The following is a 15,403-nucleotide window of genomic DNA, read 5'->3' as shown; positions in this document are numbered from 1 at the left end:
GCAATAACTAATCTGTATTCCTACAGGTGAATACTTTACTCAAAATTATTACTTTTACAAAGTACTTTGATATGCATCTCTGCAGAATGTCCAGCACAGGATACTACAGCTGTAGATTTGCTCAGATGCAGCTTCTCAGTTTGCACCTGTGCCCTGGACATTTGCACTATTAAAGCAGGCTAGTACGCTTCTGGAATCTTTGTATTACTGATAAAGAAGCTACTCTGCAGAATTAGCAATTTGGGATGAGTAATCTTGGATGAAAGAGTCACATAATCTCACAAGAGGTCCCTGAAGCAATTGCATCTCTTGAAATATGATTTGAAACTCAAAAGCAGTGTGGGGAGCAGCCACATTCCCCCAGAGTGAACACTTGTAGGTCTGTGCATGGGGGCAAACAGAGCACAAGGACCCCATTTTGCAGAAGATTGACCTTCTGAAAGGCACAATGAGGGAACCATGCTTGTGCCTACCCTACTTGGATGGATAGTGAGGTTATTTACTGGGCAGGCTAAACTTTTTTCTCCAATTTCTACATGTCCATAGAGAAAAGCTGGCTAAATTTGCAAAACAGCTTTTTATTTAAAGAAGAAATATACATATGATGAATTATTTGGAGCATCATACTTCGTGGGAGAATTCTGAAGACAAATCAGAGCATATTATTAGTATGTCATTTATTTTACTAACATTTGGTGCACACTTATATATGCCTATATTCACTCAATAACATGAGGAAAAAAAGGCAGTTCTATTGCATACATTATGTCATTATTTCTATGTTGGAGAAACATCTCAGTAAAGCATGTTTCTCCAGCTATTTACAATCCCTTTTATCTTTCCCATACACTAGTATTCCCTATCCCTACTGAACACAAACATACACAGTCAAACATTTATTGGGTACAAGGCACCAGGAGCCAGAGCTATTACTTTCTCGAGTTCAGAATGTAGAATTTACCCACGCTGGTGCAGGGTGTTCAGGGAAAAGACAGAAGAGAGCAGGATGATAGATGAATCTGGACTGAGCAATCCTTTTTTCCGCAAATAGATCTTGCTAATACAGTAGCATATGAACGATCAGTTCTTCCCCAGAGACAACCCTGTCCCCCAACAAACGAAGGTATGGAATCTGACATGACAAATATTGATTTCCCTCGAGGAATTTATTTTCCAAACACAAGTGAAGTATTATCTCAAATCAGCAATCAAACCTCAGCAGCAGTTTGCATTTAAAGACATTTAAAACTACTATACTGTAGTGCATATAATATGTAAATAACTAGGTAAGCCTAAGTGCAATATGTATTTACACACAATTCTTGAATCATTAGATGTAAGTGTTGCCACACTTAATTCTTTCTGAATCAACACAGTTTTAAATTAATTTCTTGATTTATTTTGTTTTAATTTACTAAAGGCACAATCCAAAGCCTTATGACAGGAAGGAAAATTTCCCATCACACTAGAATCAACTTAAGATATGTTCTCAGAAATCCTACTTATCACATCAATATTGTAGATCTAGTATCCGCTACCATTTAGTGCCACTTCACTCACATAAAGTTAAACTAGGTAAATTTTCCATAATTTATTTTACTATTTGAAAAAATGTATAGCCTATTTCATCAGTCAATGGTATGGATGTCCCAGATGTGAGACTAGTATTTGACCCAGATTTAAATTATTTTAATAAAGTTCCCCAAACTTGAAAAGGAATAAAAAGTAGATTACAAACGGCTATACCTATTCTATTCAAGAACATATACTCAAGATTCATCCTATACCTTCAACATGAGTATATCAAAACAATAATATGAAATAACATGGAAACTGGAAAATTTAATTCTTAAGTGGTATATACAGCTCTCTGACATTCCTCTGATGAATAAAGGGCTTCTACTACTAATCCCCTTCTAATTTATTCCATTAACTCATTGCCTATTTGCATGATTTATTTGAACTGCCTATTCAGGGCAAAGAGTGATTTCTGCAATCAAAAGTAACCCTAAGATGATACTAGTTAATTTTCTGTGTCATCTGATTAACTTTCAGCAGTATGTGCGCTCTTTCACTGTTACAGCTAGCACATTTTACATCAGTTTTATAGCAGAAAAATGTTTATATACAAGAAGAGCAAGACCAAACCAAAGCAGAATTTTTGCATTCGTATCAGTTGGAAAAAATAAAAATAAAAATGCTCTAAACCAAAAACTTATTATCCTCAAATGTCCTTTTGTACCAAGATGACCCAGGAACAGTTTCTTCTCAGGCAATTATTCAAGTGAGGAAGAAGAATCGTACAATGATCGTGCTTATCAAGCTTACACTCAAAACTCACAATCTATGGATAGTATTGTTTCAGTATTCAGTCTGCCAACTTCTACCTCAAAATCTCAATTCCAAATCAGAGCACTTGAATACTTTATCTAACAGACATGTCTTCATACAAATTATAAATAAATTTTCAGATTTATTTATAGTGTCAAAAATACTTAGGCCAAATTAATAATATTTTCCTTAACCTATACAACTACAAACCAAACTCCATTCATCTATCAAAATTGAATGCATACTTTACAGCAGAAACAAGCTAGACTATACCAGACTAACTTCCTTGGTCAATAAAAATCTGGTTTTTTTATATGGAATATACACAAATATTTTCTCTAAGCACTGGAAGGTCTGCCCACAAGGACAACTGTTATAGGAATTTTATTATGATTCTTTCTAAACTATGAACAGAAAACTGAGCCCTTCAGTGTCCACACCAGCTCCACTGAACATATACTGTTTCCACTCTATGAGATGATCCATGGGATTCTATGATCCTCCAGCAACTGGCAATACCAACATCTCAAATGCAGCCCAACTTTTAACAGTATTTTTCATTTGCATATATTTGTGCACATTTCTGTTCAAAAAGTTACTAAGAAATTGAAGCAAATGTGACAAGTTATAGTCAAAGGAATAGATTGAACTACCAATCTTAGACTGAAAAAAAGAAAGGAATATGATGGCACCGTTCTTGGAAGACCATTTAGAAAACATCACCATCTTGCCTTTGCTTACCTCTTCCCCAAAATTGTAAGTAAAGTTAAGATTCAGGTGTACAAAACAAAACTACCCACAATGCAAGAAAGCAAAAAAAAGTGACAGTAAACTAAGTAAACTTTCAGTAAACTAAGCAGGAAGCCTGAATAATAAAACAGTGTAAATTGTTCATGCTAAAAGTCAGTTGAGAACAAGTGATTTGGGGTATATGAAGTTGGGCACTGTTTAAGAACATGTTGCAAGCTCACAGAAGGTCATACCTCAAACAAATTAGGTCAGATTGATTAAAAAAAAAAAAAACTAACGTGGTTTAGATGAGTAGTGAGAGCTACATAATGAATGGAAGAATGTAAAGCTGTTCCCAGCAATACATATGAGTCAGGACTAAGAAACTGCGTAACTCAGCAGAGAAAAAAAGAAAAATAAAGAAAAAATGAATGGCCAGCAGAATTTAGGACATTAAGAAAGATTTCATTAAGAACACAGAATTTATAAGTGTGCTGTAAATCTGCATGGTTTGTGGCAGAAGTATTAATAGAAATAATAATACAGAAAAAACCCAAAAGTATTCACTAAGTATTAGTCTTCAGGAAAAAGCTAGATGATGCAGTTGCAGGGTGAGGTGCTTTCTACAGCAGTAATTAGGGAGAGAAAATTAATCAACGGTTGCTGAAATTAAATAGAGCTGGATAACTTGCATCCCAGAATTTTGAGACAGCTAGCCAAGCAGCATCAAGAGTGTCAGAAAAAGATTACATTGCTAAGCTTTAAAAAACAAGCAAGGAAAAACAAAATCCACAAATTGGGCAACTCAGATAATTATATTCTTTTTAGCCTTAAATCAGCTAATGGCAAAATACCCGAATGGTTACTATACAACTGTACTAATAAGCAATTAAAATAAAGTGAAACCAACACCATTTGGGATGGATTTATGGGAAATAAAGTTAGCTATCTGGAATCTAACTTTTTTTTTTTTTTTAATTGCATTTGAAAGCTTGACTGATAAAAAAGGCTACATCATCAAAACGATATATGTTTTCAAAAAACAACTTAGCAGCTCATGACATTTTTCATTAAGAAACTGGAATTATGTAAAGTCAACATGAAATAGACAAAATGTATTTTCTTTAAAAAATCATTAATAGACATCAATAAACAACTGTAAATAAGAATCATGTGGTTTTAGATGAACACTGCAGAATTTGGCATTTAACCCCATACTAACATCTTTACTAGTATTTAAAAGGAAACTTAAATCATTGCAGATAAGGCTTATGCATAATAGGCTGAAGAATGCTTTGTATTACAGTAGGACACTAATGTTAAGCAAGAAAATGGGTTGACTGGGAAAGCTGAGCAAAGAAAAGTAAAGGCTGTGCTAAACATCAAGTTTAACAAAAATTATGTTGTCATATTTGCATCTCAAGAAACTACACTGAGAATCAGCAGTTTAGAAGAGACCTAGAGTCATCAGAATTAATCTCACAGACCTCGCAGCAAAGGTTTAGCATCATCACTGGACATGCACACAGGGAAATCCCAAGCACACAAATGGATGTTAAACTACTTTCTGTATTTGGCACTGGTACAGCCACAGCTGGAATAGGGCCTCATTCAAGGATTTATAATTTTTTAAATGAGGTGGATATATGGGAGAATATTCAAGCGAGACAAACACAACAAATCAATTAGAAAACATACTTTGCAAAAGGGCACGGAACTCCATCTATCTTGCTTATTGAAGGGAAGCTTGAGGACTGTCTTGAGTGCAAAAGCAGCTACAAGCCACAGAGATCTTCAAAATCTAGAAACACAGAGGTATAAAAGCTTCTACTGATGGAAAATGGTAACTATAAAAAAAGATCAGCTTAGAAATTAAGTGCATGTTTTGTTTGGTGTATTTCTCTTAAGGATAATTTATTATTTGAATAAATTACCAAGAGCAGTCATTTTCTATCAAGAGTAGTAAAGATAAGATGTTCTTCTGAAAGATCTAATTCAACTATGAATTAATTTGGGGAAGTCATATGGCTTTGCCTAGTGACTGTGGAAGCCAGACTAAGGTGACCACACTGGTGCCTGCCCCTCTAAACTAGGAAAAAGTTCCTTTAAGCAAGCATACTGCTGCACATAGCAGGTTCACCAATATTTTGGTGCTTTTAGTGTCACGATAATGATCATTGAGCAGACAGGTGTGGTAGGGGACTGAGTAAATGAAGTAATTTGTAATTAAAATTAAATGCAAGTTTAATTTGTTACACCTTTGATTCTGTTATGAATGCTAGTCCAGTACTTACATAATAACCCACATTAATCAACATTATCTTTGCACCTTTTTAAAAACTTGGTATGCAGCCTCTTTTCTCAGTACCAAAAAGGTCTGCCACCACAAGCAGAAAAACAGTGATTTACATTTACTTCCAAAATACAACTTAAAGAGGTCGGGATGACTGTTGGAAGGCTGGTCGTCACTAATCATACATATGCTGTTTGCAAAAATATGTTTATTTGCAATCAGGTATAAAACTAAATTTAAAAAGCTGATTACAGTGTAAACAATACTTAAAACTAAGTACAATATTTTGGTTTGTAAATAAGTAAACAAACATTTGGCTTTTTCTCTCTTCAGTCTCTTCTTCCAAAATTATTTAGTTTGAACTGGGCAAAGCTTATTCAAGTGAAAACAAACAAGGCAGATGGTTAAACGTCTGTATTGTCTGGAATTCCATCAACTTACCAGCTACCAAATTACCACTAGGTACAATTGCTCATCACCAGTACCAGAAAAATTAATTAATCCTTGGAGAGTTGTATAAAACAGCACACGGAGCAATGGCCTTTCATCTCCACTGGTCTTTTTTAAGATTAGATTCCCAATGAAATTCATACAACATATTTCTAAATTTTCATAGAGATTCAGCTGCCGCTGCCATCACCATATGTCACAGTGCCTCTCTACGCAGAAGAAAGTGATGTTTCTGGAGTATAGAGACTGATGCAGAAATGCACTTATGCACTTTTTTTTTTCCTTAAAAAAAAAAAAAGAAAGGTCATTCCTATTCCAGACAACACTCAAACATGTGTTGGCGCTTCTGATTAATTTCAATGCCATCTAAAATATAAGCACTATTCTAAACAGAAAACCTTTGAAAATTTTTGGGAAGGACATGCCAACTCAGAACCAACAAAAAAGCGCAGCAGCATTTTTTGGATCTTTAAAGTAGATCAAAGCATGCTCATACATTCCATTACAGCAATGGCTGTATGATTCTGGGGAAAAAAAGAAAAACAATAAAAGTGTGTTTCTGCCAACTTCTGAAATGCATATCCACATCCTATAGGGCTGGTGCAAGGCCTATCACAGATCTGATAAAGGTCTCCAGGAATCTCAAGACAAAGTTACTCCAGAAAAAGCTTTACTACAAGGGTATGCTAGCACATACTAACCACATCCTACCTCTAGTTAGGGCAAAAGGTGGATGCAATTCTTACAGACATGTGTAAGCCAATGCATTCCAAGATAAGTCTAAAAAGTACAAAAGGAAAATCAAGTTACATATTAAAAAAACAGCCTACATATAGAGCCCAGTTACATGTCACCTGATTGAAACTCTTGCAATAAGAAAGGCACATTTAAACAGAGGCTATTACCTCCAAATAACCCAAATTTCTTGACAAACTATAAAACCCAATTTATATGTTATTTACATGGGAATCATTTCTTTGATTCTGGAAACATAGCCATCTTTGGGATAAGACACAGTGGTTATACCACCAATTCAGAAAACTGTATCTTCAGCTAGCAGTGATTAGCAAAAACATATAAGCTTATGGGCTCCAACCCCCTTAAAGGGGAACCAAAAGTACCACTACTAAATCTCTTGCAAGAAACTAGCACTTGGCAGACTACAGTTTTTCTTACTATCTATGTGTCTCTATTGTCACCTACCCACACACATACAGCCTTAGGTTTTTTAGGGAAAATTAAACATTCCTCTGGTCCAGAGAGCCATCTCCAGCAGAACACTATGGGCCTCCTGATTTCATTATGCTCCTTTCATTAGGATGTGGAGATGAAAAAGTCATTTCTCAGCATTACAGCAAAACTAAGATCCTAGACAAAAAAGGAATGCTGGGCAGCAGCTTCAACATAAACACTGGAAAGAAAAGAATTTGCCATCTAATTCCACAAGCTGAACGGATGGATTCATAAACAGAGGCCCATGAGTGACAGATGATTTGGCGAATGCCAAATATCGCTTCAGCGAAAAGTAAGAGTGAGGCAGGTCTCCTGAGAGCCAGAAAAACAGTTTACCCACATTTAGCAGGCAAAATAGCAAAGACTAGTGACTCCTAACACACATACACATGCATAAATGCCACACTCCTTTAGAATTTAAAACTGAACTTTATTAGCCTCCCACTGTAATGATTCCGGAGTTTTGAATAGGAAAGGTCCTTACTTAGAATGTCTCACTTTGCCTGAAGAGAACCATTATAATGATTACACTGTTGTATAAATACCTCTGCTCAGGGCACATCTTCATTTGTTTAAAAACAGAAGTCTTGTTAAAATGCAGCTTACTTTTTACTACAGGACAGAGTATAAAAAGAACTGTCTTAGCACGAGGCCCTGTACTCTTCAGGGATTGAAAAGCAAAGAAAAGAAAACCCAGAAACCTATCAGCCTTAGAGTCAGTACTCCGGCCTCTTGGAAACAGGTATAGACATCAAGAAAAAACAGATTAGTAGCCCTTTAGGCAAGGCTTAAATCTTGATTTTATCTATCACAAGGCAAGAACAAAAAACAGTAAGAAAAGCTAAAGAGTGAGCTCTGTCTAATTTATATTTTCACATTACTAAAAATTAGAAAGGTACAACGTTCCCTAAGAGAGAGGATAAATATCTAATTATTCGAATTTTTAAACTTAAGCATATCAGACCTGAGCTCTGGATCCAGAACTGCATTTGAGGCTAATCCTCAAATGTATCCATTCCCCATTCATGATACCATTTACGCAGATATTTATCTTTCAGTCCATGCTTATGTGTTATTCTAAGTCATGTGTGAATTAATTTTCTATAATAAAGGAAATAATTATAAAAACATACATAATTCATATTGAGTTTTCTGTATTTCAGATTTTTTGAGAAAAATCAGGGAAATTATTATTCTGTATATTCATCCCACTATGTCGGGAACACAGACCAACTACAGTAGCACTCAAAATACATGTTGATTTTTTTTAATTCCTGGAGAACTGCAGCCCATGGGAAGGACTCACATTGGAGAAGTTTGTGGAGGACTGTCTCCTGTGGGAGGGACCCCACGCTGGAGCAGGGGAAGAGTGAGGAGTCCTCCTCCTGAGGAAGGAGCGGCAGAGACAACGTGTGATGAACTGACCCCGAGCCCCATTCCCTGTCCCCCTGCACCGCTCAGGGGAAGGAGGTAGAGAAAACCAGGAGTTAAGCCCGGGAAGAAGGGAGAGGTGGAGGGAAGGTGTTTTTAAGATTTGATTTTTATTTCCCATTACTCTACTCTGATTTGATTGGTAATAAATTAAATTATTTTTTTCCCCAAGTCGAGTCTGTTTTGCCCATGACAGTGATTGCTGAATGATCTCCTTGTCCTTATATTAACCCATGATCCTTTTGTTATATTTTCTCTCCCCTCTCCAGCTGAGGAGGGGAGTGATAGAGTGGCATTTGGTGGGCACTTGGCATCCAGCCAGGGTCAACCCAACACAGTGACGTGGAGTGCTCTTGCCAGAATTTGTTCTGAAGGCTGCAGATGTGCAATATGATGAAAAATCTCTTTGATAAATGGGAAAAGGAGAAAAAAAAGTTCAGCAGACCACTTTTCTCTGTCAGACCTAGGAACTGCTTTCCATTCAAATTAGTTTCAAAATGTTTCTTCTAAACACTTTTCTATTTCTTCCTGCAAAGTTGTCAGCACTAATTTTCACAGAGGTGCCTGTACTCAACATCTTCTCTTATAGAAGCCCAGCGAAACAAGTTTTATTCTTCATCTATGAGAACTGCAGAGTTCCTTTCCCTATTGTAGTTACAGTAGTCAGATAGCCTGAGTTGGCTAAGGTGCACCCTCATCATTTCCTTTTCAATTCAGTGTGATATTCGTGCTTGTTTCCCCGACTAAACTGCTGCACTCTGTCTTAATTATGCAGTTCCCAAAGCCTACCTCAGGAAGGATTGCATCTTGGAAAACTCAGCAGAACTACTTATGCATTTAGTACACAACATAAACTTCAGAGGTTTGAAAGGATGGCACCGCATTTCCCAGCCTCATGCAAAATCAAGCAATCTCACTTATTTTTAATACACACGTACGGAATTGCAAAATAAGAATATGTAATAAACCCAAGAGACTAAATTATCCTGTCAGTCCTTAAACAAGCAAATCAAATTAGAGCTGTATCTGATTTACAGAAAAAAAATTACGTAGAATTGACGCCAAATTCATATCAAAGATAACCAGTGCCCTGGAGATAGCCAGGAAAATCTGCCAATGGTGCATCAAGAGTTTTAAACAGAGGCCACTACCTACTGCTGATTTCTTTTTCAACCTAGGAAAAGAAACCGCTTACCAGATGCTGAAACCTTCAGCAGAAAAGAATCTATTGCTCTCTTCTCATTACTGTAGTGCACATGAAAAGTACCTTCCCTTGACTTCAGTGCGGTTAAATGACTACAGACTAGAAAGAGGAGAAACAGTCCCTATGTTTTATTAAACACTTTAAAAATTGATACAAAGAGTGCTCCAGTAATAAGAGCTGACAGCTTTGATTAACATAGCCACATTTCCTTCTGATCCCTGTATCATTCCATCGTAATTTAAAAATAAATAAAACCCCATTCTACTTCCTAAAGTTCATGAAACTTCTAAAACCCACCTATTTGCAAATTCAAAGCAAACAGAAAATAAATCTAAAACTTTACTCCCCACAAGTCATGCTACATAAAATGGATGGGTCTATACCTAGAAGAAGCCCTTGCCTGTACTGTGTGATTCAACATTATTACATTAAGTACTCAAATACATGTCTAGAGTCACTACATTACATCCAGACAGAAAAAGCAGTATGATCTCCACCCCAGACTGTCTCCAATCTGAATAGATACAACAGACAGAAAAGGGGAATACACATAGACCAGTGGAAGGAAACACAAAACATTAGTCAACATGATAGTTTATTTTCCTTAAAAGGCTACAGACAGAAAGCGCATTCCCAATAGTCCCATGTGACATGAAACAAGGTTTCTCATGTGGTAACAGTATCATCTTGCCTTAAGATCATTCAGGACTATTTTAGTCATTTTTTCTGTTGCTATTTTTCTTTTTTTATTAAAGTAGGCAAGAGCAAACAGCTTTAAAATCATATTACCTTGTCTCAGCCAATTGTTTGCCAATGTAACAATATAGTATTGTAGTGTATATTAAAGTTCAAAAGTTAGACTTCAAAGCTAAGCCTATTGAGAGGAATGACTTATAACCTATAAATGAAGCTGCAAGAAAAGCAGTGGTAAGGGTTTCTGGCTGACTGTTGGGGCAGCGGGGCACAAAAGGAGAAGGGATCATTTAAATCCTTTAACTTTATATTTTAACTTTTAAAATGTTTGTTTAAGACACAAATAAAATTACTACGTTCATGTATCTATAAAAACTGGCTGTGACAGAACTAGTTGTTGAGTCCAACTGCCAGGGCATGTGCATGTGTACATGCTTCCAGCACTGGAAATGTTCTGCTTTTGAGGACAGAAATTTCCTCTATTACTTAGTGACAATTATTAGTAGTCAAATTCATTTCAGTAGTATTACTTCCAGGCTTACCAACATACCAACTGTGTGCACAAAATCAGACCTTTGTCTACTAGCTACAGTGTCTTGGCATTACCACAACACAACCTAGACTTGATGTTCCTGGGCTCTTCTGGAAGCAATTTGGGAGAGAATTATTAACAATGAAAATTACCACAGAAAAGACCACAAAACCTTATGCAAAAACTGAAAAGGTTAAGGGAGACCCTAAAAACTGCTTGCTTTTTTTTTTTTTTTTTTCCCCATTTTCTGCCCAAACTGACTTGGAGTTTGGGTATTCTTTTAATTTATGCTTCTGTCTTTGATGTAGCTATTAACTGAATATGCCACTGACCTTGGCTGGATGACAGAGGTAATCGTTTCCCAAGGATGAATTGCTCTTGAACAGTCCTTTATTATAAGGCAGGCCTGTGATTTCTTTTAACCATTAGCCATGCCTCTATCTATTCTTCTGTTTTGTTTATTTTGATAAAGCAAGTGTACCTCATTACTAAAGAACATGCTAAAAATCTATTTTATTTCCAGCTTGCTGGATTCCAGAGTACAGATTATCTTCCCATGTTTTCTTGAAAGAGACCTCTATGAACATTAATGAGAATTATTGGATACTGAACACTTCCAAAAATCACATTCAACTCATAGGAGCACATAGGAGGTTTAATCTTCAATTATTTTTTTTTAAATCTGGCCCCAAAATTGAAGTATTAAGCAATCAAAACCAGCTTATTACAGTGCCTAGAAAACTGATGCAGCAGATCTTATCAACCCTGTGATCTTTTATAATCAGGCAAAATTTATTTTTTGTGCCAATTAGCCCTCTGGATGCCTCAAAATGGGAAGAATCTCCCTGCAGAAATGGTGTTCTTTGCTCACAGAGTAAGAGAGGACTTCCCAGTGTTACTGCTGCACATTTGCCACTTTCTGTTCCTTATAGGACCACTGATCTTAGAAGAAAAAAACATGGACAAAAAATAACAACTACAACAAAACTTTTTCTTCTTCTCATCTTCTGTACTAACTAGAGAAATACACATGTAGCTCCTTGGTCTCTTTTAGCAACTTGTATCTCAGGATTTGAGACATCTAGACACTTACTCTGATATAATAATTTGTTCTTTCCTGTCCATGACCCAGTGGGCTATTTTTCAATATCATTGTTAAAGTTGAAGTTTCTTAAATCCAGACCAGTTACTTGCATTGCGTGCATTTTCCTACCTATTCTGTCTACCTGTTGAGAAATACTGCCGTGGTTGACATAATCTGCATTTTTCAAATCTACATATCTGCAATATAGAAAATCCCTTTCCTGCATATTAGCACAAATTAATTCTGCTACTCTTCTATGAAGTTATTTATTCATTCACTCCTCTTCAGATTTTCCGTCCACAGCCTTACTTACCTCCTTTAATACACAATGAAAAATAGTTTTTAAGGACCACAGTTGCTCTAATTTATCTATTGCCATCTCTCCCTCTTAGAAGTGAGTCTGCTTTTTCCCATCTCCATGATTTTACTCTTTTTTTCCCCCCTGTTACTTACCAACATCAAGGCAGGAGAAGGAATACCTGACATTAGTCTTCTAAATTCTAGTATGCAGGTTGCTCAATATTATATGCAAATACTTCATAATATATTGATATACTCCCTTTAAAGTTCCCTAGTCTCAAAGTGGCTGAGACAAAAGGTTCTTTAAAAACAATTACTGATGCCAAGTATTTCCAGTTCTTAGTCTTCAAATTAGAACACTATAAAGGAGAAAGGTTTTTACTGGTGATCATTTTACTGAATGGTCGTTACCCAAAAAGCTCTTAACTGGGTCATCACTTATTTCAAAACAGAGTTCCATACATTCAGACCTCTCCTTTCCACAGGACGCACTCCCCCCGCCCCCCAGTCTGTTCATCCTGTATCCATAAGTTTGAACGCTCCAGCCAGGAGACTACCCCACTACATCTCTATTCTACCAACACCACCAAACTCCTGCAATTCTGAGTGAACTTCTAATTCTTCTGGTTTGCTTCCTTTGCTGTGTGTTTTCATGTATCAGTAATTAGAAAGAAGCAAGTCACATCAGAATTCTTTAGTCATTGACAGCTGCTTTAAAGCGTATAGCTGCTCAGACGTCCAAATCAAACTTACTGAGCTGAAAAAGTTACTTCTAAACCTGAAAGATTCTTATTCTATAACCTTGTGGGCTCATGGTCAATTGATGACTATTGTAGAACATTCCGCGAAAGTATGGTTTTTATAAGACAACACCTGAGAGACAAATAGCTTGACGCTGCCTAATGCAAGCTGCAATAATCAAGAACACTAATAGTCAATTTATTTTAAAATTGCCATTACTTAAACAGTAAACACAGCTCTCTTGTAACTTACAAGTGCAACTGCTTATATTGGACAGTAATTTTAGCAAGCTATTTGATATAATTTGCCTGTCTTTTAATGAAATTTAACTGCTAGAAACAAGGAGGTACATGTTGACTCAAGGTTGCCACAAAGCACAAACCCATGCTCTTCTGTCTGTGGACAGAAGCTCAAAATCAACTGCTCAGAAGTAAATGGTTTCCACTGAGGTAGCTAAATGAGGTTCCAAGGAAAGGGAGGGAATTGACTCCTTAGCAGCAATTCATTCTCAGACTTGTGATTCTCTAAAAGAATCAGAATTTACCTACATGACAAAGGATTTCTGTTATTCTAAACTCCTGCGCCAGGAGGCTACCTATCTTGATTACAAGCTTACTGTTTGGGAAGGAAAGAAAAAAAAAAAATACCATCACCTCATCTTCAGAAACAGGTGAAAGGGAGACGAAGAAGATATACACTGTTCAAAATTGTATCAACATCAAGTACCAAATCAAAGACTAGCAGGAAGTCCTTGCCATACTTGAAATATTCTGATAAAATGTCATTTTTTTTTTAAAACAAATCTAATTATGAAGGTTGAGGATCCTGTATTAAAAGATTTCTGGTACTTTGTAACTTGGGCTACAAATTTTGCACCAAATAAAGTGGATTTCTTCAACTTCCCTCATTTTTCTGAGATCATGATTTAAGAATACAGTCATTACTTAAAGTATATTATGAATTAAATTTTGTAAACTTACTACTTAGCAGAGAGAACAGATGCTCAGCACTTCAGAAAATGCTTTATTAAAATGGATTAAATGCTTTTGCTTCTAACATAGTTTAGGGTTACAATTCTGCTCAGCCCCCTAACTCAATTGGATCACCTACTGTATCATCCAATTTCTTGTTTTCAGAAATATAATAGTCCTAACAATAGGAGTAGGCTTCAGCACTACAGAAATCTTGGCCATTACACACACAGTGAAATGCAGAAGTCACATTAATGCAAAGATAAATTATCAGCTGAGCTTAAGGAGCAAGGGCACAAACATCAGCAATATCAGCAGATGGGAATGTTAGAACAAGATTATTAACCTGCTTGTATTTCACAAATTCTGCATACTATTCAGATTTAAAAAAAAAAAAAAAAAAAAAAAAAAAAAACACAAAACAGCAATAGAATTCTCTATTGGCATAGAGAGGACTTTATGGATGCTAGATTTCAACCTGTAGGGTAAAACGCTTAGGAAAATTAAGAGCAAGTTGAAAGATTAAAAAGATTTCTAGAACATTTACTTTTAGGGGTTACTTTCATCCACATTATAATGTCAAATACATTTCTCTGGAACTGAAGTAAAATCTCACAGACATACTGAGCAGCCCAAGTAGAAATATCAGGGTATTTCAATATTGGAATACTTCAGTTAACATATGTTTAATATTAATAATTTCTGGTGTGACCATTTCAAACTTGTATTTCAAAGACTCATTTCTTAAGGATGGCCTAATGCTGGACAGTTTTGATGAAACTGAAAAAGCTCTTACTTTCCAAGTGGTCATCTCTATTTCCAGTCCAAATCCTCAAAAAATAAATTAGGCAAAATTGTCTTTGATGTCTGTTGAAGGAAAAGCAAGTTTTGATTGAGTAATTAGCACAGGACCAACAACAGGGACCCTGAAAGGAGTCAGTCCTCAGAAAAAGCAGTTTCTAAGCTCTCCAGAGGACAGAACTGCCGGACTAGGCGTCTTTCAACACTAAGCTTCATATTCCCTAGGAAACCAAGTGCAAAATGTTACAATGTTAATGAAATGCTAAATTGGAATACCAAGTAGTCAGATGTAGCAAATATTAATCTTTCTTCTACCTCAACTGTGGTCCTATTGTGTTAAGACAGTACTTCCCAAGTCCTTTTTCTTAAATACACACATTAGTGTCTTTTTTGCAAAGTGAAAAATCAATATTGTACAAGCACCCCGGACCTAAGCAGTTAATTCTTATGTTGTTGTAACCTTGGGTTAAAAATATACAAACCTCCCATCTCACTCCAAACCCTGTTCACAAAGTGGGAGTGTGTAGATATTTTATCACTCATTCATGGAAGCCACCAGAAAGCGTGGATGAAAATTTTGCCCTCCACTACAATCTGTTTGGGAATTAGG

The 15,403-nt window shown here is 36.1% G+C and overlaps 1 protein-coding gene across 9 annotated transcripts in view; it reads right to left on the bottom strand.

Annotated features, from left to right (window-relative positions):
• The window catches only part of FHIT (fragile histidine triad diadenosine triphosphatase), a 627,270-nt gene that overhangs the window by 451,238 nt on the left and 160,629 nt on the right, over positions 1-15,403 (bottom strand). For 2 of the 9 annotated variants that reach the window (XM_069811997.1, XM_069811996.1), the window contains exon 3: positions 4,759-4,861. The exons of the other annotated variants lie outside the window; for them this stretch is intronic. The gene's annotated coding sequence lies outside the window, so the exon portion shown is untranslated. The remainder of the gene's footprint in view (positions 1-4,758; positions 4,862-15,403) is intronic. 9 annotated transcript variants of the gene reach the window in all.

The sequence above is a fragment of the Haliaeetus albicilla genome, chromosome 24 (genome assembly GCF_947461875.1).
Source record: "Haliaeetus albicilla chromosome 24, bHalAlb1.1, whole genome shotgun sequence".
NCBI lineage: Eukaryota > Metazoa > Chordata > Aves > Accipitriformes > Accipitridae > Haliaeetus > Haliaeetus albicilla.
This window is presented reverse-complemented; position numbering and strand designations above follow the sequence as displayed.